Source organism: Oryzias latipes, chromosome 2 (assembly GCF_053564925.1).
Source record: "Oryzias latipes strain Hd-rR chromosome 2, Olatipes_Hd-rR_3.1".
Taxonomy (NCBI): Eukaryota; Metazoa; Chordata; class Actinopteri; order Beloniformes; family Adrianichthyidae; genus Oryzias; species Oryzias latipes.
Genome location: NC_136238.1, coordinates 47,881,840 through 47,892,423, shown reverse-complemented (window position 1 = coordinate 47,892,423; position 10,584 = coordinate 47,881,840).

The window sequence follows — 10,584 nt, the reverse complement described above, 5'->3', positions numbered from 1 at the left end:
CCCATCAGAGACTAACTAAACCTGATCACATTTGTTTATTGTATTTCTAAACTACAGTCATGAATAAAGAAATTTATTAAGCAAACAAGTAAACAAAAACAAAAAAAAGAAAATTTCAAGTAAAAAGATCCTAAAAATCTGTTTCTAAAGAGAATAATTACAACTATAAATAAACAATAAACTGTATAGTTAATAATAAAGACAAGCAATAATTTGGAAATTCTTATTACAGTGAAAAAACAATAGAGAAATTTACTTAATTTAATTAAAATTAGATTAACACATTTATGAAGTATATAACTGAGATTTAACATAATAAAAGAAAAGTGAAAAAAATTAATGATCTTTGGAATGCAAACATTTTTCACCGACAATCTGCAAAGATTTTAATGCTGTTTCTAGTTTCTGTGTCTTCTTGATTTGATTTGATTTTTTTATTTTGGTTGGAACTTCCGGTTCCGGGTTACGGGCAGGGCGCGTGGCGTGCCTCTCTGTGGATACAACTATCTTTAAATTACTTAAAAAGTTGATTTTCTCCAAAAAGAGAGCTGACCATGCCCCCTAAGAAAACCCAGGAATATGAAGAGCTCAAAAAGGCTATTGATAGCATTCAAGAAACGATTAATTCTTTTATGGATCAGGTGTCGGCTAAGCTAACGCCGCTAATGGAAATGATGGAAGAGTTCCGAAGATTTCGAGCTCAAAACGAACAACGAGAAAACCGGGTCGACATTCTGGAGAAACGACTGGACGATGTGGAACAGCAAGTAAGGATGAATAATGTCATTCTCACTGGATTACCATCAAGCCTCGAACGAAGCTGAACGAAGCAGGAGCAAGCACTGCTGATGCTAATGCTAGCGCTAGCGTAGCTAGCAGTGCCAATACGGAGCGCGGTGGAGAGACTCTGGAACATCAAATACATTCATTTCTCACATTAAAAGGATTTCCCTGGATCTCAATACCATGGAGACCTGCCACCTGCTCCCCAGGAGAAAGGAGATGGATAAACCAGCGATCCTCATCAAAAACACAAGCTAGCTCTGATGAACCTAAGGAAGAACCTGAAAGGTTTGGCTGCTTATCTGAATGACCATCTGACCAGAAGGAATGCTGAAATCTCCAAACATGCACGGCTTCTCAGGAAGAGTAAGCAGATTGAGAACACTTGGGTTAAAGGCTGCAGGATTTACGTCAAACCACTCGGTCCACCGGACCGGTCCAAGGTTCTGGTTGTGAACACCATGAAGGACTTTGAGAAGTGCCTTATCACAGTCGTCTGAAACAACATGGAGTAAATCAAAGAGCCAAATAATTTCAAGAAATATGACACCTGGATTCATCACTTTCTCCATACGTCTGACGTCACCTGAATAACAGCAGAGATTTCTGACCTGCAGACAACTTGACCTCAACTTTCACCGCAGCTGATATCAGCTGAAGAAGGATATGGACCTGAATCTAATGTCTGCAGACATAACATCCAAGAGAATAGAAACTGTTTTGAACCCAGAACGACAGCTGTTTTTTCAGCAGAAGAAGAAATACCAACCTTGGATAATCGACGGATTATGGAGCCTTTTATTTTTATTTTTTGTTTTTTATTTTTTATTTTTCTCCCTTACAGCATTACCTTATTAAATATATAAAAAAAAGAATACAAAAAAAAGAAAATGAAAAAAAAAGAAAGTAAAACAAATCATTAATCACTTATTGAAAAAGGTTAAATTGATCGATGTTTAATGATATTACTTCACTTGCTCCAAAAAAATTGATAAATTGATTCAAAAATCTTTCCTAATGTAACGTAATTTTGCACATGTTTTTAACTTTTGATACTTGATGAAAGTTTACTATGAAAATCTCTATTGTTTCTACTTGATTGCTTGAAATAAACCATTTCACATCAAATCAATATCAAATCAAATATTTGAAATGGTTTATTTCAAGCAATCAAGTAGAAACAATACACAAAAGCAATATAATTTTCAGTTAAACATTCATACAGTAACTAATCAAACTTAGGATAATTAGACATATTAATAAATATTGCTTGAAAGGGAGTGGGAGGAAGTGAACTTATATAATCCCACCCCGTTATACTGTAACCATTTTATTACATGATTTATCAATATCCGGTTCCTAGTTTTTATCAGACCGAATTAAGTATCATAAAGTATCAATAAAGCACATGACAAAGATGAATTACTTAATTATTATGTAGAAAAATCGAAATCAATATGGCAAATCAGTTATCTAAAATTTATGCAGATTGTGTTATTATAAGTCATTCATATGACTTATATATTCATATATATATATACATACACACACACACATATATATATATATGTATGTGTGTATATATATATATATATATATATATATATATATATATATATATATATATATATATATATATATATATATATATATATATATATATATATATATATATACACACACACACACACACATATTGTAGAAAATGTATGTTTTAATATCTTATTCTTCATTATGTTATAGCTTTATCTTTAGTGTGAAGTGAACTCATTTTGAACTCAACAGGACTTATTCTCCAGTGACCTTCACTTGTGCTTTGTAGCTGCAGCAGCAACTAGGACTTCTTTGTGCAAATCTAGGAGTTTCCAGAGACGCAATAAATATGTCATGGACTACATTTCTACTATCTGGGTTGAACACCTTATCCTTGGGAAAGTGTTCAGATTCGTGTTCTCATGTGGAGGATGAAGCTGACCTCTGATCTCGTGCCGGCAATGGAGTGTTCGTTTGGCTGGTATGATTTACTTTGGACCAGAGGAGGACTCCTTTTGATCATGGATTGTGTGCGCCGGTGAAATGCCCCCAGTCCTGGAAAGGCGGAGCGGATCCGGAGTTGGCAGCCTTCAGCTATTGGCCGGTGTAAGCACGAGGGCTATCAGCTGACGAATCAGAGCGACCAGGGGCGGAGGACCAGCGACCATGATCTTTCCGGAAGGCGGAGATTCAAACACATCTTAAAAAGACTGTTTTCAAACTCTTCCATTGTTCTTAGGAAAATCTACGAGTAATTCGCATGTAACTTGTGCGTCAGTAGATCTTTACTTGAGAATCCAGATATATCTGCATTAATGTTTTAATCTGTGCTTTAGAACTATTGTCAGGGAAATAAACTCTGTGTATTTTTAAACCGGTTGAATCCTTGTTTGTTTTACCACTCTCGACTATTGAACACGCATGGATGGAAAGAACTCAAAAACGGACGATCTCTTTCCTTCAATATACACACATATATATATTTTTTGTATTTTTTTCTTTTTTTTTTAAATAATAAGGTAATGCTGTAAGGGAGAATAAAAAGGGTCCACAATCTGTCGATTGTCCAAGGTTGGCATTTATTCTGCTGAATAGCTGCTGTCCTTCTGGGTTCAAAACAGTTTCTAGTCTCTTCCATGTTATGTCTGCAGACATTAGATTCAGGTCCATATCCTTCTTCAGCTGATATCAGCTCGGTGAAAGTTGAGGTCAAGTTGTCTGCAGGTCAGAAATCTCTGCTTATTCAGGTGACGTCAGACGTATGGAGAAAGTGATGAATCCAGGTGTCATATTTCTTGAAATTATTTGGCTCTTTGATTTACTCCATGTTGTTTCAGACGACTGTGATAAGGCACTTCTCAAAGTCCTTCATGGTGTTCACAACCAGAACCTTGGACCGGTCCGATGGACCGAGTGGTTTGACATAAATCCTGCAGCCTTTAACCCAAGTGTTCTCAATCTGCTTACGCTTCCTGTGAAGCCGTGCATGTTTGGAGATTTCAGCATTCCTTCTGGTCAGATGGTCGTTCAGATAAGCAGCCGAACCTTTCAGGTGTTTCCTTTGGGTCATCAAAGCTAGCTTGTGTTTTTGATGAGGATCGCTGGTTTATCCGTCTCCTTTCTCCTGGGGAGCAGGTGGCAGGTCTCCATGGTATTGAGGGACATCCCTTTAGATGTGGGAAATGAATGTATTTGCTGATCCAGAGATTCTGCACCGCGCTCCGTTTAGCACTGCTAGCTACGCTAGCGCTAGCATTAGCATTAGCAGTGCTAGCTCCTGCTTCGTTCAGCTTCATTCGAGGCTTTATCGGTAATCCAGTGAGAATGACATTATTCATCCTTACTTCCTGTTCCACATCGTCCAGTCGTTTCTCCAGAATGTCGACCCGGTATTCTCGTTGCTCGTTTTGAGCCCGAAATCTTCGGAACTCTTCCATCATTTCCCAAAGTGGCGTTAGCTTAGCCAACACCTGATCCATAAAAGAATTAAGCGTTTCTTGAATATCATCAAGGGTCTTTTTGAGGTCTTCATATTACTGGGTTTTCTTAGGGGCCATGGTCAGCTCTCTTTTTGGAGAAAATCAACTTATTACGTCATTTGAAGATAGTTGTATCCGCAGAGAGCCGCGACCACGCGTCTTGCCGTGACCCGGAACCAAAGATTTTTTCAAAGATTTTTTCAATAAAAACTGGGAAAGATTTAAATAAATTCACAGATTTTTTCAGGTTAAGACAAAGAAAAAAACACATTTTTATTTAAAGTACAGACCAAAAGTTTGGACACACCTTCTCATTCAAAGAGTTTTCTTTATTTTCATGACTATGAAAATTGTAGATTCACACTGAAGGCATCAAAACTATGAATGAACACATGTGGAATTCTATCCATAACAAAAAAGTGTGAAACAACTGAGAATATGTCATATTGTAGGTTCTTCATAGTAGCCACCTTTTGCTTTGATTACTGCTTTGCACACTTTTGGCATTCTCTGGATGAGCTTCAAAAATGTTGAGAAATGCAGAAATGTGTGCTGCAGATCCCATGTTTGCCACTAGAGGGCAGCACAGCAGCTTCAGTCTTTGTCACTAGCCGCGTTTACATGGGCAAAATATCTTGATGGGATCAATGGTCGGGTTAAAATTCACCCGTGCACATGGGCCCAGAAAACCTTTTTCCGATTAGAACAAACGTTCCCATGGGTCACAGTTTCGGTCGGAATAAATCATTTGGGCATGCGCAGTACTGTTGAAAATCCCGGAAAGGAAGTGTCCCGTTGTAAACAACCCTTTGCTGTCACATACATTTATGCAGTAGCTCGGTAATATACGAGACGATCTTCCAAACTTGCTTTTATTAATGTTATGAATATTATGAAGCGTCTATTCGCTCATCGTTTTATATTTAATCCGTGTGGTCAGTGCTTTTTTGTGCAAAAACGGAGCTTGAAGCCAAGGTTAGGACAGGCTATAAACACGGGCTAACAACATTAGCTTGGCTGCACGTAAATGTTTTGAATAACATCAGCCTTTATTTTGTCGGGACACAACTGGAAACACAAATCCACGTGATCGTTTGGACAGTTTCTAAGGACTGAGCGGCATTTCTGCTTTGAAGCTCACACACCGACCCAAATGTGTGAGCTGACGGGCCGAGCTCTGCTCGGTTCTCGTGAGTCCTGCAGCCGCTAACCCAGAGCGGCGGGTCGGCTCAAAGTCCGAATTCTCACACATAACAACACAACAAAACGCACATGTAACAAAGCACCCCCCCCCCCCCCCCCAAACACATTAATAAATCCTGCTGCTTTGCTCAGAGAGGTTCACTCGGTCTACTGGCACCAGAGCCCAAACACAGAGCTCGGGTGCCGGGTCCAGACCTCAGTGGGCACGCAGCGCTCCTCCCCGGCAGCCCCTTCGTGAGGGGTGTAAGAGAGGCAGAGAGCCAGCGGGGCGAGAGCGGAGCGGCGCTTTTCAGGGGGCCGCCGCAGAACAGCTGATTGGTCCCGTATGCGCTCCAAAGCTTTCTCTCAGCGAAACACCGTCTATGAATGACGTAAACCAGAGCAGAAGTGACACACGATCGGAATGAGCGTTTACATGAACCACAATTGGATAAACGATCGGTATAACCCACCTATCTCGATCGGAAAGAAAGTTTGATCCGAAAGAGTCTGACCGGGGCAGAGTATTCCGAACGGCGCGTTTACATGACGCATTTTCTTTCTGATCAGGCGTTCATTCCGATTACTTTTGCCCATGGAAACGCGGCTACTGTTGCTGTGTGAGCCTGAAGGAGCTTCAAAGTGAACTAGCTGCAGCTTGGTCCAGACAAAGCTCCACATTCACACACAGATGTGATCCTGAAGAAGTCTGAACAGAACATTTCAGGAGAACTCTTCAGTCCAGAACATGAGCCTGCATTGTTCCTGAAACTGGGATCAGAGTTCTGCTCTCTGCTCCAACAGAACCACCTTCATGAGCTCCTGGTTTCTTCTGGATCCTCCAACATTCAGACGCTCTCTGACTGAGTTCATGTCTGCACAGAAACCTTCAGGATTCTCTTCTTCCACACGTCTTTCACTCTGAAACTCTCTTCTGAATGTGGATCATCTCAGTCAGACGTTCAGCAGCATCAGAGCCGTGCATGTGCTCCTCCTCATGAGTCCTGAAGCTGCACCGTCAGCTGCAGAGCTTCAGAGCTGCTTCCTTCTCAGACTTTCCACTTTCTTTGGCTCTCTGGCTCTGATGCTGCTGCTGCTGCAGAAAAACCAGCAGCTGCAGAAAAACTCTGCAGAGACTCACAGAGAGAGGATGGAGGCAGCAGATGAAGCTGCTGCAGACTGACAGCTGATGGAACTGAAGCACTTTCTCCATTCTAGTTCCAGATGTTCTACAGAATCCATCAGAGGTTGAAAGTCTTCCTCAGTACTCGAGTACTTTAGTTCAGCAGCTCCTCTTTTCCTCTAAGGTGAAGCTTCATGTGGACGACTTCTTCTTCTCCTCTCCTCTTTTCTGGAGCTTGGGCTCCATGCAGTCTGATCAGCACTGATTTTAGCGCCGCCCACCGCTCAAATGGCGCTGCAGGACCTCAGATGGCGTCTGTGCCATTGACTTAACATTGAAAGTGGCCACGCCCACCGCTCAAATGGCGTTGGAGGACCTCAGATGGCGTCTGTGCCATTGACCTAACATTGAAAGTGGCCACGCCCACCGCTCAAATGGCGCTTCAGGACCTCAGATGGCGTCTGTGCCACTGACTTAACATTGAAAGTGGCCACGCCCACCGCTCAAATGGCGCCGCAGGACCTCAGATGGCGTCTGTGCCATTGACTTAACATTGAAAGTGGCCACGCCCACCGCTCAAATGGCGCTGCAGGACCTCAGATGGCGTCTGTGCCATTGACTTAACATTGAAAGTGGCCACGCCCACCGCTCAAATGGCGTTGGAGGACCTCAGATGGCGTCTGTACCATTGACTTAACACTGAAAGTGATTAGATCAACAACGTGTCCCCCGCGGTCCTCTGAGGTGGCTGTGTCACTCCGGGCTGCTCGCCCATGTCAGCGGGGGTCAGCGGGGGTCAGGAAGCTGCTCAGCCTCCAGCTTAGCAACCGAGAACGGGAGGAATGTAAACAGAGACGGCGGGGGACGCGTTGTTGATCTAATCTAATATGTTTGATATAATCTATTCTATTTTTTAATTGTTAATACACATGATTTATAATAAAGGTGCTCAATAGCCCCGGCCATATGTCTGCATTTAAAGCACAAAGAGATTATTTCTTATTAAAATGCAGGAAAAAACAGACTTTTTTCTAAATCTAAACATAAACAACAACAAATATAAACAGAGTTTTCTGCATCTCTTCCTCACAGGGCATCTTCATCACCAGCAACAATTTTTCTCCCTGTAGAAGCAGAATTTAGAAGATCAAGCAGCTTTTTTATTTCTAAAAGTGTAAATAATGTTTAAGGTCACCAACTTCATGCTGATAGAAACAGGAAATGACATCATCCACATGAGAAGATGATGAAGAGTGAAAGAGTGACAGTACTTGTTCTAGTTCTCTGGTCCTCGTTCCCTTTGGTTCTCCTCCTGGACATGTAGACCAGAGCAGCAACCACACCCAGAAACATCAACACCACCTTCATCACGGCTCCAACCATGATGATGAAGTTGTGACCAGAAAGATCTGCAGACAACAGATTTACCAGCATCAACTCCAATATTTGTAAATGGCTTTGACTTTCACAATTTGTCTTAGTTGTTGAAAATAATAGAAACAGTTTTACCTGAAGAGTCCAGAACATAGACAGCATCTGTCTTCACCTCCTCATCCTCCACAAACTGACAGATGAACGTTTGGTTGTTTCCCAGTCAGAACAGAAACACAGTCTGGTTGTCCTCTAAACTCCAAGCCAACTCCGTCACCAGACAGCTGAGATCCCGTCTCATTCATCCAGATGAAGCTGTTGTGTCTACAGGGAATAGTTGGATCAAATCTACTCAGTGAACACTGGAATGGGACACTTCCACTTCCTCTGGGAGGAACGTCTGCTGGATCTTTACAAACTGAAGGAAAACACAAACAGAAAAGAGGTTTTTCCATGAAAACCTTTGGTCCTGACAGTGACCACATGTACCTGCTGACCGTTTTCTAAAGAAAGAGCTGATTTGACCATTTTAGAAACTATTCAGAGAAATGTTTTCATTTGGTTCAACAAACAGAAATAGTCTGGATTTTGGAGTTTCAGAGTAAACTATTACAGAGGATGATGGAGTCTCATCATTTTCTGACAACTTTCAACAAACATTATTATAGAAATGATCTAAAACTATATCAAATGAACCACAGAAATGTTTTCTGCATGAAGCTGAAACTTTGTTGTCAGCTCTTTCTTTGTCTTTCTAGTCCTGATTCTCCGGGTCTGTCTGGTCTAACTCCTATCATTCTTAGAATTAGAAAAGCCCAGAAGCTCTGGATTTGTGAGATAAATCCCCCCCTCATCTGAGATGAAAACTGATTAGTTCTGACTCTGAACGTAAATAAAGGAATAATATTGAATCTATTGTAGAATCTGAAGGTTTAGATGAAAAACTCCAAACGTCAGAGTCTCTTCAGGGTTTGAGCTGTTTCTGAAAAAGATCAGAATGTTGACAACCATGAAGTCACAGAATTATTCATGTCAGAATACTCACTGCTCAAAGTATTAAGATACGCCTCAAACGCGTTCTTGTTCCTGAGCCCACAGAGACATGGAGCAGCATCTTCATCAGAGATGTTTGTGATGAGCAGAGAGCAGTCAGTGCTCACATTCAGCCTGGAAGCTCTAAGTTAACTCTGGACAACACTTCCTTTGTGGACTTCTGGTCTCAGTGCTTCATCTGGATCTTTCTGGTTCAGCCATGTAACATCAGAGCACGAGGAAGAGGAGGATGTAGTTCTACAAGGACGTCATCTCCAGCTCTGTGATGAAGATGTTCAGTTTGTTCACTGATGTCTGCAGGAGAGAAAAGAAGAAAAAGTTGAACCTTTAACATAACAGTCACTAACAAAATCACTGAAGAAATACAAGAAGATGATTATATCTGCAAAGTTTTGTTTTGAAGGTAATTTTATTAAAAGATCAAATATATTAATGTTAAAAAATATTTTTTCATAACTGACATCAAAGTCTGGATTTTTAGATAAATTTAAAAGTGACATTAATTCAATTCAGTCTTTTAATATGAAATTGTTCTTTCATTTCTGTTTTTCAGTCGTGGTTTGATTTCCTCTTCAATGATGAATAAAGATAAAACTGAAAATGAAGACTTTGCTTCTATTTTTGTGACATTAAACCATTAAAGAGACAGACAGTTTTGAAATTCCTCAAGGGAGTTTTTTTCCTCTTTCTTTAGAAACAGATCTTTTCCTCAGATCCATTCAAGAAGGTTTTCTTCATTCTAATGTGAACAGAATGAGTCAAAAAGTGTTTTTAACGGTAGAAAGGTGACACTTCTGAACTTTAAACAATCAAACATGACAAAGTCAAAGACTGACAGAACAAGAATCAAATGAAAGCTGTGGGTGACCCTTCAGGCAATACTCGCCCCCCCTGCCTGCCTCTAGGCGCCACCCGCCCCCCTCTTTGCACCACCTCCCTCGCTGCCCTCTCTCTACTCACCACCGCTGTCCTTCCCACCAGTTTTTGCTGAGCTTCCACTACACACATCTAACCTCCCCCCCTCTCTATCTGTAAGGCTAACATAGCTGCATGTGGCTAAAAGTGCTGCACTGTGATCAGCATCATCAACTGACTCAGAACAACACACTGCTTCCTTAGCCTTAAACTTACCGTGGTAACTAGCATAACCTGCTTTAGGAATATCATCTGCAGAAAACAACAAATGGAAAAAAACACAACAATAAATGAACAATCCACTCTCCACATCTGGTTAAATCAACAGAGAATCAAAGTCTGGAGAAATGAACATTTGTAAACAAACTTGTTCCGTAATTATCAGATTTTTTCCTGCTGCTGAGTTTTTTTTAGGTTTTCATTTCTTCTTTATTGTTATACATTTCCTCAAGCTCCTCTAAAACTGTTGAGTGGTTGTAATTTCATTGATGTTTTTCATTTATGCTTTTCTAAAATAAACTCCAAACAGGTTCTGTCAGTAAAGAACAAACCTGCTTTAAAGAGAAGTGTTTTATTGAATTCAATAATAATTATAATAATAAAAACCTGTTTCAACAGATAATATTCTTTTATTTTTAGTTATCT